The following is a 20,371-nucleotide window of genomic DNA, read 5'->3' as shown; positions in this document are numbered from 1 at the left end:
CTCTCTCTCAAATAAATAAGTAAAATCTTAAAAAAGGCAAGTGCCTCGGACAGTGGGGAAGCTGTGCCCACAGCTGCCGGCTGCACGGCCAGATGAGGGGGCGATGGAGCTGGAGCCCGAGTTGCTGCTGCCGGAGGCCCAGGAGAGTATGGAGGCGGCACAGAGCTACTGGTGGGAGCTGGGCCAGAGGCTGCAGGGGCTGCAAGAGGCATGGAGGCAGATCAAAGAGAGTGCATCACAGACAAGAGATGTCCTCAAACAGCATTTTAATGATTTAAAGGGATCTCTTGGGAAGCTTCTGGATGAGCGAAGGTAACCTTTTTGCAAGAGGTGGATACCATTGAACAGGAAACCATTAAACCTCTAGATGACTGCCAGAAGCTCATAGAGCATGGAAGTTAATACTGCAGAGGACTTAGTCCAAGAAGGGGAGATTGCCATTTTTGGTGGCATAGGAGAACAGAATGAAAAACTGTGGAACTCTATCAAAAAGGCCTCACACATTCAGTTGGACAACTTACCAGAAGTGCCTCTACTGGTTGATGTGCCTTGTTTGCTCAGTTGGATGACGCAATTCTGAACATAGTGAAAGACCACATTTTCAAGCATGGAACGGTAACATCTTGCCCACCAGTACAGATAGAAGAACTAATAGAGAAACCTGGAGGCATCATTGTTTGATGGTGTAAGGTGGATGATGACTTTACAGCCCAGGATTACAGGCTCCAGTTCTGCAAATGCACTTCAAATCATTTTGAAGATGTATATGTAGGCTCTGAAACTGAGTTGATTGTGTTGCACATAGACCCCAATGTTGATTATCAGTTCAGAGTTTGTTCCCGAGGAGATGGCCAACAGGAGTGGAGTCCTTGGAGTGTCCCCCAGATGGGTCACTCCACATTGGTGCCTCATGAGTGGACAGCTGGTTTTTGATGGGTACAGCTTGAGTAGTCGAAGAAATATAGCCCTCTGGAATGATTCTGAGTCCTTGGGTGTGCTTTACTCCAGTGCTCCAACTTATTTCTCTGGGCAGACATTGACATTCAGAGTTGAAAATATGGGACAGCCAGACAGAAGAGACAGTATAGGAGTGTGTGCAGAAAAACAGAATAGATATGACTCTCTGCAGCATGATCAAGTAGTGGGCCTTAGTACAAATAGTGCAGTTTTTATAAATGGAAAAGAAATGACTAATCAGTTGCCAGCAGTTACTTCTGGGTCCACTGTCAAATTTGCCGTAGAAGTGTGACTCTAGGATCCACCAATAATAACGAAGGAGGAAACTTCAAGCTTAGAGTTACTATTAGCTCAAATAACAGAGAAGTGGTTTTTGATTGGTTGCTTGAGTAGTCCTGTGGTTCTCTTTATTTTGGATGCTCTTTTTTCTATCCTGGATGGAAAGTGTTGGTATTCTAGATTTTTGAGTGATTGGCTATGGTTTTACAGGGTTTTAAACGTAGCTGTCCCCAGGTCAGTTTAATTGTAATTGGTTTTAAAAAAACTGTTAGATTCATCTCGTAGTTAAGTCATTGGAAGTGGAAATGGTTTACTGGATTTATTTTGGAATATTTTAGCAATAAGAGATTTGACTATTATGGACAAAACTGTAGTATAGTCAGCCTTCCTTGTAGCATAGTGTTAATTGAAATATCAGCATCACGATAAAAAAATGAAATTGGCTTTTAAAGTATGAGGAGATACAGAAAGCCCTATATCCTTCCACTGTGTACTTCTTGAAAAGTTGATTGTTAGAACAGAAAAACTTAACATATCTGATTAGATTTATATCTTCTAAGGATCCAAGGCCATGTAAAAGTCTAGGATCAAACAGTAGGAAGAGACCAGTGAGACACCAGAGTTCTATAATAGACATTCACTTGTGTGCTCTCCACCTGAGTGGTGAATATGCTGTCCATATTCAAGTATTTGTCAGCAGTATTGAATTTTATCTCATGTTCAGTAATCTTTAAGGCCCAAAAGCATGATAATTTTTGTGTTTTTAAAAATTACTGAGCAGGTGTCTACAATAGGCAAAGTATTTTCTTTTTTCTTTCCTTGCAGTTTGATTCATGATAGGCTAGAGGATTTTTACAGGGTGGAACTACTTATGAAAGTAGTATGTACAGCAGTAGCCATTCACATATATGTGATATGCACTTGTGCATACCCAGCCTCAGTGATATGTATGTTACTACTCATAGGGTATGAGCTACATACAGTCCAGTTTAATGTCAGTTTTATAAATGGTCTTCTGGTGGACCAAACAAATATAGGGTAAATACTTGACCTATTTTTTTAAAAACTGAAATTTGTTTAAAATATTTATTTGAAGGACTTATTTAGTATGTAAAAATGATTATCTTAACTTGCGATACCAGCCTGCAGATTTTTTTTTTTTTATGTGAAATTTTTTCCCTTCATTTTTAACAGTAGAGATGTGGAAAAGCAAGTTTGATATTTTTGTAAGATAATTTATTTGGGGATCAAATTCCCTGTTAGACAATCATGACCTTTTTCCCTTGCCTTTTTATATATAAGTAAGTTGTCTTTCATTTGTTTAGTGATTTTTAAGAAGATGTGCTAGAATGTAGTTGCCTCGGTCAGCTGTCTGAAACAAAATAAAAAACTAAAAGTTAAAAAAAATCTTAAAAAAGAATTACAAACAATAATTTGATGCCTAAAAATTTATCCACATATTTACTTACAAATTAAACATTTTAGTTATATTTCCTTTACAATTCTCAAACACAGGGGTGCTTGGGTGGCTCAGTTTGTTAAACATTTGCCTTTGGCTCAGGTCATGATCTCAGGGTCCTGTGATCCAGCTGGGCCTTGGGCTCCCTATGTAGGAGTCTGCTTTGACCTCTCCCTCTGCCCCTCCCCTTACTCATGCTTGCACACACACTCTCTCAAATAAATAAATAAAATCTTAAAAAAAAAGTTCTCAAGCACAAATGTATTTCCCATTTCAGTGTCTTGAAACTCAGAAATATGCACCTCTTCTTAGGAGCATAAAAGAAATTCTTGCAGTTTCTAAATATTGACTGAAACTTATAATATCATGTTTTTGTTACATGTATATAACTATAAAACTCATAAACTCTTTATACTTTTTATGAAACTATTAAATCAAAGGAATATATAAATTAATATCAGTATTATTACAATTAAAAATGTTAAAACTAGATTTTGCACAAATGACATCTTATAATATGAAATATACTGTTAGCTTAATTTTTTTCATGTAAATACTAATATGTCCCTTCATTATTCAGTTCTACTCATGAACCTTCATTTTTAGAGTAAATCCCAATATCTGATAGTCTTTAACACAGTTGTATCTTTACATGCTTCATTCTTACCATTCTCTAGTATTACAAGAGTACTAGTAGCTTTAACAGATGGTATCATAATTGCCAACACAAGGACTGATACTTTACCACACTACTTGATTATATAGTGGATATATAAGTAGTCTATAATATCTTTATATTATTATTTGCATTTTAATCTAAATGAAAATGGAACATTAAAAACTTTTATAAAATGCTCATATACCCCCAGTAATACATGTTGGAATTTTCAAATTTCCTAAGAAATATAGTCATCCATGGCTAGAATGGACTACCTTGAGCAGTGTTCATTTTGGTCCCTTCTAGAAGGTATAGAAACATGTGTTTTGGATTCTTTAAGACTCCACTTGGTCTTGAAGATCCACTAGATTATTCCTGGGATTCAGATAAAGCTGTTATACTCATGATAACAGTTTATTACAAAAAAGGATACAGATTGTAGTTGGCAAAGAAAAAAGACACATGGGGTGCAGTCTAGGAGAAACCAGATCCAAGCTCCCAAGGTTCCCCTCCCAGTGGAATTCACAGGAACTCACTTAATTTTCCCAACAATGGTGTATGACAACACATGTGAAGTTTCATCACTTACCTGAGTCAACACTTACCAAGTCTTTGTGTCCAGTTTATGTTTAGGGTCAGTCATCTGAGCATTTAGTGACTACATGATTGACTTCAGCTATTCAGACTCTGGCCCCGATTTTGCAACTCCTTCTTCCCTATCCCTACCCATACACACTGACCGAAATAGGCATTCATCCACCATAAATCAAATTGTTAGGATAAAGTTTTCTGGTCAGATTGGTACAGCATGGCTGCAGGCATACAAAACCACTCTTATTAGGCATAATATCCCAAGGTCTCAGAGATTATATCCAAAGAGTTAGTCAGGGGTCAGCCCTGAAGACAGGCCTTTCTTTGGGATGTGGAGGATTAAAGCAACTCAGGCCTCCTGAGTTAACCCTTTCCTGCTGGTTTGAAAACACTTTTGACTCAATTATCTGCAGTCACAAAAATTCACCAACTATTAGGCACATAGAATGTGTCAATCCCTATCCAAACATTACCATATATTTTTTTCTCAACAAAAACAATATTAGACCCATATACTGATGAGGAAGATGATAATCAGCTAATTTAATTTCTTCATATGGCATGGCTAATAAATATTACAGCTGGTATTTAAACAAAGTCGTATTTGATTTTATGACCTTGCAATTTCCACTGCTCCATCCATTATATATTCTGGGTGAAAATTACGCTTTTATAGTCTACAAGAGAAATATCTTAAAAAGGAATAAGAACTACAGTCAACGAATGCAATATATGTTGCCACTGTTTGGTTTAAGCACCCATGCCACCTGGCATTAGTCATCATTCCTGTATACTTGCTCAGTTTGGAATAATCAATATACCAAATAGAAAATGACTACCGCAAAAAGGCTCTGTTTTAAAATTCCTTAGCCCCCTTACTGAAGCTGATTCTTTATGTACGTAATATTTTTTAAAATATATGTTGGTGTTGGGAGGAAAAAGTTTTGCTCTACCCTTCTAAATTCTTAGACTGGTCCAATGACCAAATTAACACAAGACAGACAACAGGAGAAAAACAAATTGAATTATGTTTGTGCAGGGCATCTCTAAAGACACTGAGACCCAAAAACAAGTCACATAATTGAAGTTTATATGCCATTCTACAGGAAAGAATAGGATAGGGGCCCGGGGCTTCAAGTAGATAAGGGTAGTTCACAGGACAATAAGAAGAGCAGATATTTGGTAATTAGATGTTTGCCCTAACATGCTTGAAGGCCATTCAGATAAAAGTTATCTCTGGTCAGATAGCTTTATTCTGAGCCAAGCTCTCTGTCTAAATTCTTTTAGACAGTTAAAGGAGAGGTAAAGGTTTTTCTTGAGTCTGCTGGGTCTTTTATGCCTGAAGCTTACAATAATCTGAAAGCCAAAGTGTTATATTTTGGATTCATGTATTCCATTTCTCTTCACTGGTAATTGGGAATGACATTGTAGCAAGTATTAATTATATTATTTCCTTAACAGAATGTTGATTTTTTCTGCCAGTCTGGTAAATTATGAGGAGATCGTGTTTTTCCTTTGATACTGGGCCTTATTCTTTATTAGGGTAGATCTATTTTGGCTTTGCTCCTTGTTCTGGGAAGCGGCCCTTTATTCAGAATATAGTCTTTTCTCATAAACTGTGGGCTTTTCTGACATCTCAAGTGAACATCTGAGGTATCACCTATCTGCTGAGCCAACACTCCATTGTCTTTCATTGGAGCAACCTCTTGTACCTTCCCCATTGAGCTTTCAGCTTACTTCCAGAATTCTCTGGTAGGTGTCACACAGTGTTGCTCTGCACATATCCAGTTCTTTTCTCATTTCATGGAACCTTCATGAAGACTAGGCCACCTTGTTCTCCTCCAGTATCCTGCCCCATAAATTTCACTCCTTTGTTCAGATGCAGACTCCAGTCTAAGCTTCTTCAGTTTTGTAATATTGAGTGCAGATAACCATCTCATTTTCTGGAGAATACCCTCAAGAGGAAGCCAGGTTAGAGGTGAGATTCATCTCCTCAGTTTTCTTCCCGCAGTGTGGCATTGTTTCTTGTTCAGTTTTTACAAAATCACACCCATATAAATTGTCCAGTTTTGTAGTCATTTACCATGGGAGGTCCAGTCTAGAAAGAGTTATTCTGCTAGTGCTAAAATTAGAAGTCAAATAAAATAGTTTAATTGACATTTACAACCCTTTTCAATTGAGTGTCTGTTCACTTTCCTGATATTTACTGTGTTCACAGCAACCCAGCGTGGCTTCCATTTCTCAAACTTGATGCATTTAAGCATACCCTTCTCTTACCTTGGAATACCTTTTCATTTCTCTTCTATTGGTGAAAACTTACTTAGTTCTCAAGACCCAGGTAAAGCACTATTTCCCGTGTGAAGCTACTCAGGACCACTCTCACCAAACCTAAATCCTTTGTCCAAAGAACTTCATATGTCCTATAAGTATTTCTGTGTAAATCTGCTTTCCAAACTAATTATGATAGCTTTAAAGGGGAGTATATTATTTGCTTATGTTTAGTAAATATTTGAAAGCACTGACAATATTTCTGATGGTATTTTTTGCAGTATGTATTATAAAATAAGTTAAATTATATGTCTGATGGTATTATTTAACCACTAGCACCAGCCACTAGTAATGGCTCCTGACTACTTATGAGTGTTTAGTATGATCAACTTTCTTAGATGTTTGGTTTTAATTATTTCATGCATTCTTTCAAAAGTCATTATGTGGTAGGTGGTATATTCCCCACTGTAGATTTGAGAAATACTAGGTAAACAGTAGGTAAAGAAAATGTTAATAATAACTCAAAAAGTAAGTAATACTGGGCAGACCCAGTATTTCAGACTAGATTTGTCCATTGCGATTCACTGATGCTATACAATGGTGATTTATTTAACAGTCAGAGGTCTACAGAGACAAATTAGAATTTTATTTGAGAGGTAATTTTTAAAATGTCATATTCCATTATTAGCATCTCCATATGTAGAATTATTGAAGAAGAGAATACAAATGAAGGTGATTTTTCTTTGGGTTTAATTTTTCACTTTATAGGGAAAAGCATTAGCATGCTATTGATTTTGGATGGGACTTGATGCTTAGAAAAACAAATTTCAGTGTGAAGTGAGCATCTGATTAATTGCTTATTAATAAATACATTCAAAGTCTGAAATATCCCAAATGCATTTTAATTTATTTAAATTCAGGATGTCTAAAACATAATTTTTGAGAATTAGGAAAATACATTTTAATTATTACATTTGAGGATATAAATAAGCAGAAATTAACATTTTACTTAAGAAGAAATAAGATTAGTACACTAGACCAAGAATTTCTCAATGTAAATGACTTAATATATTGAAATCTTGCTTTGTTAAAAGAACAATAGCATTTTGTAAAGAATTTCACACTCTATATCATAATGAAATTTTAAATATCTTGATTTTGGTAAATAATACTGAATCTTTTGTTCTTAACCATTGTTGAATTATTTCATCAATGGTATGAATTGAGTCAATTAAAAAAGTATGGTAACTTAAAAGGTCTTAAACATATGAATGTCATTTGGTTCTATAAATCCAGAAATTATCTGAGTTTTTCTTAGATTCACTATGACTGGATGAATTAAAATCTTGATTCTAAGTGAAGTGATGTCAAAAAATCCATATTGTAAAGACCAGAAAAAATATATTTCACAATAGAAATATGGCATAATATGCCATTTGAAAGAATTTTGTAACTAGGAAAGCTAGGCATCTGGTTCTCTTAAAACTTCCTATCATTGGATCATAGGTTGAGTTCAGGGAAGGCTTGAAGTTCAGTGAAATACCAATCATTTGAAAAATCGAATGAAATATCATCCCAGAAAATGTTGTAAGGCACTAGAATGTTGTGATAAATATGGAGAATTCTTCTTTACTTAGGCCAACTGCAGAACAACTAATCAATAAACATAGCTTATTATGATCATTATCAATTGCCTTTTGGCAATTTATTGTAGACCTGTGTGTTTAACTTTAAGCTACCTATATGATTTTCTATTATTTTATATAAAGACTAGATAGGTGGTATTTTTATAAATAAAAAAGGATCTAGAATTTCTGAAAGAAGATAACTTCAGTTCATATATTCTTGGTAATTACTTCCCTGCTTTCTTTCAAATAACTGAGATATTCTGCCTCTGTTTTTCCCTTCAAACTTTTTGTCCTGCTTTCATTACATTCTTGGTAATCTGTTTCATCTTCTGCAATTCAGGAGCAAAGTAACATGTTACATTAGTTCTAAAGTTTCTGTAAAAGCTTTAATAGATTATTAAATTTAACAGTGAGCATAATATTCATCATTAGTTTAAAGAAATTATTAAATTTACACATCAAGTCCTCCAAAGTGAAAATTCTTAGTAGGACAAAGTGCATACATTAAATAATGATGTACTTGTGAAAATGAATATTTTATTTCTAGGATAAAGCACCTAAGTGTCTTCCATTTGTTAAGTTTTGTTGATAATTATTTGTGAAATTATAAAATTATTTAAGTATTCTTCATAATTATTACTTTTATCATATCTCTAAAGGAAATAATTATTGACTGAATAATTCCTATGTTTATATCACAAACTTAAGTTTCACATGTCATCAAACTGTGAGAGTCCTTCTAATCCATATACTCATGGTTATTTTTGGGGATAAGAAATTAAGGAAATATCCGTATATGGTAAATATGTTCAAATATGAGGTATAGAGATTATATATTCAGGAATTGACAGAAATTAGATATTAAAGGATGCTATCAGTCATAATTTTGTTTCACATTACATATATATATTAAAGAAGGTAGGCTATAATGTAACAAAATAATACAGAAAGCTATATATTACCACCAACTCTTTGTAGTCACACCATACAAAACTTCAAATTATAGTAAACTTAGTTCACTTAGGATGCATTGAGTATAATATATTTGGTATATATTATTCCTAATAGGTCTAGATTTCAGCTTTATTTTTATTTTTAATTTAATTTAATATAATTTTTTTCAGCTTTATTTTTAAAACAGGATTTTTAATTAACATTTTCCACCCAATCCACCTCATAGTTTAAATTACGCTCAGGATCCTAAAGGCATTTGTGTTGCATCCTCCTGTTTTATCAAAATCCCAGTGAAGGGATCCCTGGGTGGCGCAGTGGCTTAGCGCCTGCCTTTGGCTCAGGGCGCGATCCTGGAGACCCGGGATCAAATCCCACATTGGGCTCCCAGTGCATGGAGCCTGCTTCTCCCTCTGCCTGTGTCTCTGCCTCTCTCTCTCTCTGTGTGACTATCATAAATAAAAAAAAAAAAAAAAAAAAAAACACACAAAATCCCAGTGAAGATACAAGAGATTAAAAAAATCCACTAACTGGACTTATATAAGATATACTAAATTTATCTAAACAAGATTCTAACCATTCAAAGAGAATTAAGTAAAATAAAACGCTTTAAAAATTAAGAAAATGAAAGCCAGTAATAACAAGAGCAATTACAACAACAGCAATAATAATAAACATAAAATGGGAAACAATACATCATTGTGAAAATGATTTAATTTTAGAAATAAAAGTAAATGTTAGATGACTGCTGGCCTATCCTCTTGATAAATTTCAAGAATCCAGTTTCTATGAATCAATAAATGAATTGTGAAATAAATAAAAGGCAGACATACAAACACATACTAGCAGAAAGGTGAGCAGAAATAGATGATATGGGAAGCAGCATGGAAAAAGTGGTAGGAATTTGTGAGACAGACTTAAAAGAATGTCCTAGATGGTAAAGAAAAATAATAAAAACTTTTAATTGATCAGGGAGAAAGTGATAGATTTCAAGTTACAAAATGCTGATTACATCCATCTATATAATTTACTTTTCTAAAAAGAAAACCAGAATTACTGTAACAGGAAGAATATTAAAGTAGGTGGGGAGTAACAGTTTTTTTTTTTTTTTTGGAGTAACAGTTTTTAAGGCTAAAAACAATCTACATCTTTTGATTTTATCAGCTATCAAGACATTTGGACATTTTAGAGAGTGCATTGCATTTCAAAGAAAAATGGATTTTTTTATATGCACCAAAGCAGAGATGGGAAGAGCCAATTTTCAAAACACAAATCTGGATTGTGTCTGACTTTGTCTCTCAAACATTAGATGCCAAAAGAAAATAAAAGCAGTATGTCCATGTTTTTAAGAAGACCAAAATTTAATACACAGAATTAAACTGAAAAGTTAGTCTTAGAACTCTCTTGCTGAAATCAAGCATTTTCATGATAATGTTCAAACTGAAATATAAAAAATAAACTTACATGTAAAAAATAAACCACTAAATAATTTGACAGTTTTAATACTAATTTATTATGAAGAGCCAACATAATTCTGATGTTAATATAATGAAGGCTGTCCTCTCACCAAACTAACACCCTCAACAAAGAAGTAGTACTTTTTATAAAAGGATAATCAAGCATCATAAACTAAATATCAGTTAATTCAATGCAGCCCTTAATTTAAAAGAGTATCAGATAATATTGTGGTATTTAGAATCATGTAATTGGATAACATATTTTATCACATGATCTGTTGAATAGATCCCATACAGTAGTTAATAAAATTCAAACCAATTAACCAGTGATTTTTTTTTTTTTAATTTGAAACAGAAGACTACTTTTTAGGGATGACACCTTTTATGATTCAAGAGTCAGTATTATTCCAAACATATGATCGGATCATTGGAATGAGAAGAAAGGATATTTACAACCTAGGTATAACCACTATTATTTACCATTTGTTTGGCAGAGATAAACAATACAGTTTGAAACACAAAATCAGAGTGTACAACTACCTCAGAAGAAAGTTTTTCCCTTTCACAGGGTCATCTGCTACATAGAAAAGCCAGAAATATTCAACTAAAATTATTTTTTAATATTACATTTGTAGTCATTTACAAAATAAATAAAATAATATCATTAATTTTTTATAAACTAAGAAGTACTAGTTATAACATTTAAGAAAATACTCTTAGTAAAATGCTTTTATAATATATAAGATATAATAAACTTTGAAAATGAATAGGACCTAGATCATGAAAACCATAAAACTGTAGAGAGAAATCAAAGAAACTATAAACGAAATAAAGCATACCCTTTAGAGATACAATATTTCCCTGGATGGGAAGATCTCATAAATGTCAAATGTTGATTCTGACTATTGGTCTAAATTCATGCCTTATAATTAAATGTTTTTAATCCAACTGACAAAAAGCTCTCAAGTTCATCTTCTATAATAAATATATTTTAAAATGCCAGAATAATCTGCAAAATAAAAATCAGAATAATCGTTCTTTTCTCAGGAGACAGAACCACTCTTCTCTCAAATTCCAGTCAGGAACCCGGAAGTGTTCAGTGATTCTATACTTTCTCACTTTCCACATCTTCTTTCCACTCACATTTTCCATTCTGCTTACAAAATAACTTAAAATCTCTACTGTTCCATATCCACTGCCCCAAGTGTAAGTCAGACCACTGTTATCTTTCTCTTGCATCTATGCACAGCTTGCTATTACTGTTTTTTACTGATCTTTTCCCCACATAGTAGTCATGGTGATGTTTCAAAACAAATAGCAAATCGCATCATGTCACTTCTCTGCTTAAAATTGTATGTGGATCCAACACAAATCTTTGTACATTATCCATGGTCTTTACTATGACTTAGCAGAAAATTAGCATTTAGTGTTTATTAGTAGAATTAACAAAGTCATGTGTTATGATACTGGCTCCATTTGCCTTTTGAACATCTCTTACTATGACTCTCAGACTTTTGTCTTATTCATAGTGAAATTCTGTCATTTCCTCAGTCTATCATTGAGGGTTTTCAGTTTGCCTACCCTGTACCTTTTTAATCTCCTTATTTAACTTTAGGCTTTAATCTCAAAAATTTCTCATTTCAAAGTGTTTATTCCTGTTTCTACAAATTTGAATTAAATGTCCTGTGTGTTCTCAGTACTTCCCAGATCACAGCACATAGTGCATGGTAATTCACTTGTTTTTCTGTATGCTAAGCATATGAAAATTCCAATTGGGTATGGCAGCTTTGGAAGAAAAATAACATATTTTTATCATGAACCAATATGTTCTTAGCACTTGGGAACGGCAGAAAAAAATCTCTGTCAATCTGGGGGTCCTAAGCTTGTGTCTAAAACCTGGTGAGTTTTATTCACCAAAGAAGTACAGTAAACCTCCAGGAACTGGACCCACCCCCAAAATAGAGATTAAGGAATTGCCTGGGAAAGAATTCAAGATAATTATTCTAAAGTTGTTCAGAGAGCTATAAGAGAACACACATAAACAATTTAATGATATCAGAAGAAGTCTCCAAGAGATTAAAAAAAAAACCAGAAATTTTGGAACTGCAGAATTAAGTGACTGAACTGAAATATTAAATACAGTGCTTCAGTCAGACTTAACCAAACAGAAGAAAGAGTCAGTAAGCTTTAAGACAGATCAGTTAAGGTTATTCAAATGAGGAAGAAGAAACACAAAAAATGAAAAAGAATGAAAAAAAAAGAAAAGGAATGAAGAAAATCTATGGGATTTATGGTACATCATTAAGAGAAACAATGTTGAAGTCCCCGAAATAGAAGTTTGTTTAAAGAAATATGGCTGAGAGCTTCCCAAAACTGGGGAGAGATTTTAGTAACTATGTTTATGAAACTAATAGGTCACCCCCAAATTTCCTCCCAAACATCTTCCTTAAGATACATAATAAGACTGTCTAAAATCAAAGACAGAAACTGTATAAAAATCAAAGAGAAAAATAGAATTTTAAAAGTAGTGAAAGCAAATGAAACAAAGCAAAACAAAAACAGATTCCTATAGGGATCCTCCCATGAGGCTATCAATGGATTTCTCAGCTGAGAGAGTGGGATAATATATTCAACTAAAATAAAGAAGTTGTAAGCCAACAATACTTCACCCAGCAAAGTTGTCCTTTAGAGATGAAGATGAGAGGCACCTGGGTGGCTCAGTTAGTTCAGCTTCTGACTGTTGGTTTAGGCTCAGGTCATGATCTCAGGGTTGTGAGATCAAACCCCTACAGGGCTCCACAGGGCTCCACACTCTGCTTGGGATTCTTTCCCTCTTCCTCTCCCTCCTTCTCTGCCCTTCCACCTGCACATGCACATGTACGCACACTCTATCTCTCTCTGTGTCTCAAATTAAAAAAAAAAAAAAAGACAAGAAAAGAAAAGAAATGAAGGTGAAATAAAGACTTTCCCAAACAAAAGCCAAAGGAGTTTATTGCCACTAGTCCTTTCTTACAAGAAATGCTGAAAGAAATTCTTTAAGCAGAAATGAAAAGATGCTAATTGGTAACATGAAAATATATAACAGGGGATCCCTGAGTGGCTCAGTGGTTTAGCACCTGCCTTCGGTCCAGGGAGTGATCCTGGTGTCCCAGGATCGAGTCCCACATCAGGCTCCCTGCATGAAGCCTGCTTCTCCCTCTGCCTGTGTCTCTGCCTCTCTCTCTGTGTGTGTCTCTCATGAATAAATAAATAAAATCTTTTAAAAAAGTATATATATATATATATATATATATATATATATACACACACATATACTATATATGTGTATATATATGTATATGTATATGTGTATATATATATACACACAACAGGTATAGTTAAGTTTATAATCATATTCAGAATGCTCTAATACTCTAATATGGTGATTCTTTAACTACTGAACTAGTATAAATGTTAAAGGATAAATATATTAAAAATAGCTATAGCAATTTGTGAATGGATACACAATATAAAAATTGTGTCATCAAAACATATAGGGAGTAAAATGGTAGAGTTTTTGTGTATGACCAAAGTATTCAGAATGAAATAGACTGTTCTATCTGTGAGATATTTTATCTGAGCATCATGGTAACCACGTACAAAAATGTAATAAGTTGGGCAGCCCGAGTGGCTCAGTGGTTTAGGCTGCCTTTGTCCCAGGCTATGGTCCTGGAGACCCAGGATCGAGTTCCACATCAGGCTCCCTGCCTAGAGCCTGCTTCTCCCTCTGCCTGTGTCTCTATCTTTCTCTCTCTCTCTGTGCCTCTCATGAATGAATAAACAAAATCTTAAAAAAAAAAAAACGTAATAAGTAAATTCACAAAGATAAGGAGGAAACCAACACATACCACTACAGAAAGCTATCAGTTCACAAAGGAGGGCAGCAAGAATAGAATAAAGGTACATGTGACCTATAAAACAGCCAGAAAAGAAATAAAAATGGCATTGGTAAGCATTATTAATATTTATTTTAAATGTGAATGGATTGAGTTACCCAACCAGAAGACATAGAGTGGCTGGCTGGCTGGCTGGATTAAAAAAAAAAAAAAAGACCCAACTATATGCTGCCTAGAAGAGACTCACTTTAACTTTATGTACACACATAGGCTCAAAGTGAAGAGATGGAAAGAGAGATTTCTTGCAAGTAGAAACCAAAAGAGAGCCAAGGTAACTCTGCTTATATCACACAAAATAGGTTTTAAAAAAAAAATGGGAACTGGAGATAAGGCCATTATATAATGATAATGGGGTCAATTAATAAAAAGATTAACAATTATAAATATACATGCACCTGACATCAGAGTACCTAAACACATAAACCAACTTTATCAGATCAGAAAGGAGTTATAAACAACAATATAATAATAATAGTGAACTTCAGTATCCCACTTTCAACAGTGAATGAATCATCCAGACAGAAAATTAACAAGAAAGCCATGGACTCAAATCATATATTAGACCAAGTAGACCTAACCAATATTTACAGAACATTTCATCCAACAGCAGTAGAATACATTTCTTCTCAAGTGCATGCAGAACATCCTTAGAACAGATCATATGATAAGTTAAAAATAGTCTTAGCAAATTTAAGAAAACTGAAATAATACCGGGTGTAGTTTGTGACCACAGTGGTATGCAACTAGAAATCAGTAACAGCAAAGAAGCTGGAAATTTTACAGTTATATCAGAACTTAAGATACTACTGAACAACAGAGGAAATCAAAAAGGAAATAAAAAATATTTTGAAACAAACAAAAATGGAAACATGACATATCACAATCTGTAGGATGATGCAAAGCATCTCTAAGAGAAAAGATTATGGTGAGAAATGGTTACGTAAAGAAAATAGATCTCAAATTGACAACTCAACTTTAGGTTTCAAAGAACTAGATAAAGAACAAACTTAGCGCAACATTAGCAGAAGGAAAGAAATAACACAAGAGGAAAAAAATGAGAGACCAGAAAAATGGATTAAAAAAAAATCAAGGCAACTATGAACTGGTTTTTGAAAAATAACAAAAATTGGCACTTTTAGCTATACTAAGATAAAAGAAGTTTCAAAAATAAAATCAGAAATGAAAGAGGATCGATTACAACTGATACCCCAGAAATAGAAAGGATCATAAGAGACTACTATGAACATACTTATATGCCAACATATACATGGATAACCTGGAAGAAAAGGATAAATTATTAGAAACATGTAGTTCAAGACAGAATCATGAAGAAATAGAAAGTTTGAACAGACTGGTAACAAGTAAGGAGATTGAATAATCAGAAACCTCGCAATAAAGACATGTTCAGGATTAAATGATTTTGCTAATGAGTTCTACCAAACATTTATTTATTTATTTTTAAAAGATTTTATTTATTTATTCATTCATGGGAGACACAGAGAGAGAGAGAGAGGCAGACACACAGGCAGAGGGAGAAACAGGCTCCATGCAGGAAACCTGACGTGGGACTTGATTCTGGGTCTCCAGGATCACACCCTGGGCTGAAGGTGGCGCTAAACGGCTGAGCCACCCGAGCTGCCCTCTACCAAACATTTAAACAAGAATTAAAATCAATCTTTCTGAAAAATTGGGGGTGCGAGACTAGGGAGACACAGGATGAGAGGCCCTCCTCCTCCTGGGATTACATCACTGTCAAGGCTAACTATACTCACCCGGGGTACCAGGAACTCTGCAACACTACCGCCCTGATTTTAGGGACTGACTCTTACCTGGAGCCCCAGCCGGGAACTTGGTGGGCATGCAACAAAGTCCTCACCCCCTGTGTGTCGGCTAAGGTTCTAAATAGCTCAAACGACTTATGTGTCATGGTGCAGATCATACCCAGGGGTGTTCTATCACCCTGCTGAAACTCTAGAAAATCAGTATGATGAACATCCCACCCGTTTTCGGCGCGAACCTGTCTCCCTAACCCTAGTCGTTATGTTGGGACTAGGGGTCGCTCCTGGGGTGGGTACTGCCGTAGCTGCTCTGATCCAGGGCTCACGACGTCATATAGAACTCCAGGCAGCTGTAGATGAGGATCTACGGACACTAGAGCAGTCCGTTTCTAAGTTAGAACAGTCCCTCACCTCACTTTCAGAAGTAGGACTTCAAAACAGGAGAGGCTTGGATTTACTACTCCTGAAAGAGGGAGGACTGTGTGCGGCCCTGGGAGAGGAATGCTGTTCTATGCAGGCCATTCTGGAGTCATCAGGGACTCCATGGCCAAACTCAGGGATAGGCTAAATAAAAGACAAAGGGACCGGGAGGCCCAGCAGGGCTGGTTTAAAAGCTGGTTTAATCAGTCTCCCTGGTTGACCACCCTAATCTCTACCATTATGGGCCCTCTAGTTATCCTGCTCCTGCTGCTAACTTTCGGCCCCTGCATCCTTAACCGGCTGCTCCAGTTCATCCGAGAAAAATTGTCCATTACCCAAGCTCTGGTATTAACAATGTCGGGCCCTCCAAACTGAAAAAATAAATGTTCCCTAAGATTTTAAGGTTAAAATCAGCCCAAACAAAGAGGAGGGAATGAAGAAACCCCCCCTGTAAGTAGGATCAGCCCTAATCCAGAGGCAGCCCATCCAGGTGCCTTCCTGAAGTTTTAGCAACAAAAAGCATTCTGTGGGATCCCTGGGTGGCGCAGCGGTTTGGCACCTGCCTTTGGCCCAGGGCGCGATCCTGGAGACCCGGGATCGAATCCCACATCAGGCTCCGGGTGCATGGAGCCTGCTTCTCCCTCCGCCTGTGTCTCTGCCTCTCTCTCTCTCTCTGTGACTATCATAAATAAATAAAAAAAATTAAAAAAAAAAAAAAAAGCATTCTGTTTGTGGTAAGAAAACCATTTCCCCCCACACCCTGATTGGAATGTCCCTGAATAGGTTCATGTTGACCTTCTGAGAAATCAACCTGGATGCTATGCGACTCCCGCGGTTCTTTTGTCTTTAAGCGGTTTTTTTTTTCCTTTTACCTTTAAAAGATACCTGTAATTGCTAATCGGGGCTCTCTTCCTCCTCGGAGGCGGAGAGCCCGTTTGCGCAAACCTTCAATAAACCCTCTTGCTAATTGCAAAAAAAAAAAAAAAAAAAAAAAAAAAAATTGGAAGAGGAAGGAACACTTCCAAATTTGTTTTTTAAGATCAGCATTATCAATACTAAGACCAGAGAAGGAAATGACAAGAAAAGAAGTCTACAGACCAATATCTCTGATGAATATAGATGCAAAAATTCTCAACAAACATTAGCAAACCAAACTCGACAGCACAGTAAAAAGATTCATGCATGATGAGCAAGTGGAATTTATCCCTGGAAAATAAGAATGGTTCAATATATGCAAATCAAGAAATGTGATACACTATATTAATATAATGAAAGATAAAAATTGTTTAATTATTTCAGTAGATGAAAAAGAAGCATATGACAAAATATATAGCATCCTTTCATGATAAAAACACTCAACAAATTTGGTATAAAAGAAACATACCTTAACACAATAGGCATATGTGACAAGCCCCTAGCCACCATCCTACTCAGTAGTGCAAGGTTGAAGGCTTTTCCTCTAAGATCAGGAACAAGACAAGGTACTCACTCTCACCACACTTCTGGAAGTCCTTGACAGAATAATTAGGCAAGAAAAAGATGGAAAAGGCATCCAACTCAGAAAAGAATAAAGAAAATTGCCTCTGTTCATAGATGATATGATCTTCTAGAGAAAAAATAGTAGACTCTACCAAAGAACTGTTAGAACTGATCAGTGAATTTAGTGGTTGTAGGATATAAAATCAACACATAAGTCAGTTGCATTTCCATAAGTTCACAATAAAATATGATAAAAAGACATAAAGAAAATCTGTTTCAGAGTGGCATAAAAATAATAAAATACTTAGGAATGTGTTTAAGTAAGGAAGTGAGAAATCTCTACAAGCTTTGACGAAAGAAATTGAAGAAGACACAAACAAATGTTCATGGATTGGCAGAATTAATATTGTTAAAATGTACACAGTACTCAAAGCAATCTATGGATTCAAACAGATTTTTATAAAAATTCTGAGGCATTTTTCACAGAAATAGGTGAGGAAAATCCTGCAATTGGTAGGGAACCACAAAAAATCCAAAATAGAAGCAAAACTGGAGTCATCACACTTCCTGTTTTTAATCTATGCTACAAAACTATAATAACAAAAACAGTATGCTACTGGCATAAAAATAGATCCATAGACGAATGGAACAGAATTGAAAGCTCAGAAATAAATATTCACATACACAGTCAACTAGTATTTGACAAGGGAGCCTGATACTTAATGGGGGGAAAGGATAGTCTCTTCAATAAGTGGTGTTGGGAAAACTGTATTATCACATGCAGAAGAAAAAAATCGGACCCCTCTTTTACACCACTTGCAAAAATGAATTTGAAATGGATCGAAGACTTAAATGTAAGATCTGAAACCATAAAACTCCTAGAAGGAAACAAGAAAAATATTTCCTTGACTTGGATGGCAGTGATTTTTTAAAATATGACCTGCAACACAATAAAAAATAAACAAGGCAGACTATATCAAATTGAAATTTCTGAAAAGGAAAAGAAATGATCAAGAAGTGAATGGGAGAAAATATTTGCAAACCATTTATCTGTAAAGGGTTAAAATCCAGAGTATATAAAATATTTATATAACTCAAAAGCAAAAAGCAAACAGTTAAAAAATAGGCAGAGGAACTCAATAGACTTTTCAAAGAAGACACTGACACCTAAGTGGCCAAGTGGTATATGAAAAGGTGCTCAACATCACTAATCCTCAGGGAAATGCAAATAAAAGCGAGTGAGATATCACCACATACCTGTTAGAATGGCTGTCATTAAAAAGGTAACAAGTTTTGGCGAGGTGGAAAAATGGAAACCCTTGTGCACTGTTGGTGAGAATGTATACTGGTGTATCCACTATAGAAAACAGTGTGGAGTTTCCTCAGAAAATTAAAAATATAACTATTATATGATCCAGCATCCTATTTCTGGGCATATAGCTAAAGGAAAGGAAGTTAAGGTCTCAAAGAGTATCTGCACTCCATGTTTATGTAGCGTTACTCATAATAACAAAGGTATGGAAATAGCCTAAGTGTCCATCTGTAGATGAATACATAAAGAAGGTATGGTATAAAAATAATATATACACACAGTGGAATATTATTCAGCCATAAGAAGAGAATTCTGCCATTTGTGATAACATGAGTGGATCTTGAGGGCCTACTGCTAAGTGAGATAACATCAAGTTAAATACAGTTTAACTTTATTTCAAACAGAAAGTCAAATACAGTTGACCCTTCAACAGTGTGAAAGTTAGGGGTGCTGAGCCCCGATACAGCTGAACATCCATATATTACTTTTGACTCTCCCCAGATTTAACTACTAATAGGCTACTGTTGACCAGAGTTCTGCCTTCCTAATAACATAAACACATCACTTGTATGGCATGTGTATTATATACTGATTCTTTTTTTTTTTCCTAAAAGATTTATTCATGTATTCATGAGAGACACACAGAGACACAGGCAGAGGGAGAAGCAGGCTCCATGCAGGTATCCCGATGTGGCACTTGATCCTGGAACTCCAGGATCACACCCTGAGCTGAAGACAGGCGCTGAACCACTGAGCCACCCAGGCTGCCCTATCTACTGTATTCTTAAAATAAATTTGACAAACTGTTATTAAGATAATCATAAGGGAGAAAAAACACATCTATAGTCCTGTCCTATGTCAAAAAAAGCTGCATGTAAGTAGACCCACATACTTCAAACCTATCTTGTACAAGAGTCTACTATATGATGACACTTATATGTGGAATCTAAAAAAATCTTGACTCCTATAAAAAGAATAGAATGGTGGTCACTAGGGCTGAAAGATGGGTGAATAGGAGAGATATTGGTCAGAGGGTAAAAACTTACAGCTTAAAGATGAGTAAGTTCTGGGAACCTGAGGTACAAAATGGTGATTATAGTTAAAAATACTGTATTATGTACTTGGAAGTCACTAAGGGAGTAAATCTTAAATTCTCACCACATAGTTATAATTTATGGTACATGATGGAAATGTTAGCT

At 35.2% G+C, this 20,371-nt stretch overlaps 1 protein-coding gene and 1 pseudogene across 1 annotated transcript in view; both read left to right on the top strand.

The window, feature by feature from the left end:
- The window catches only part of GALNTL6 (polypeptide N-acetylgalactosaminyltransferase like 6), a 1,140,566-nt gene that overhangs the window by 56,074 nt on the left and 1,064,121 nt on the right, over positions 1-20,371 (top strand). The gene's annotated exons all lie outside the window — the stretch shown is intronic.
- LOC121497467 lies at positions 101-1,416 on the top strand (annotated as a pseudogene).

Source organism: Vulpes lagopus, chromosome 8 (genome assembly GCF_018345385.1).
Source record: "Vulpes lagopus strain Blue_001 chromosome 8, ASM1834538v1, whole genome shotgun sequence".
In the NCBI taxonomy this organism is placed as follows: Eukaryota; Metazoa; Chordata; class Mammalia; order Carnivora; family Canidae; genus Vulpes; species Vulpes lagopus.
This window is presented reverse-complemented; position numbering and strand designations above follow the sequence as displayed.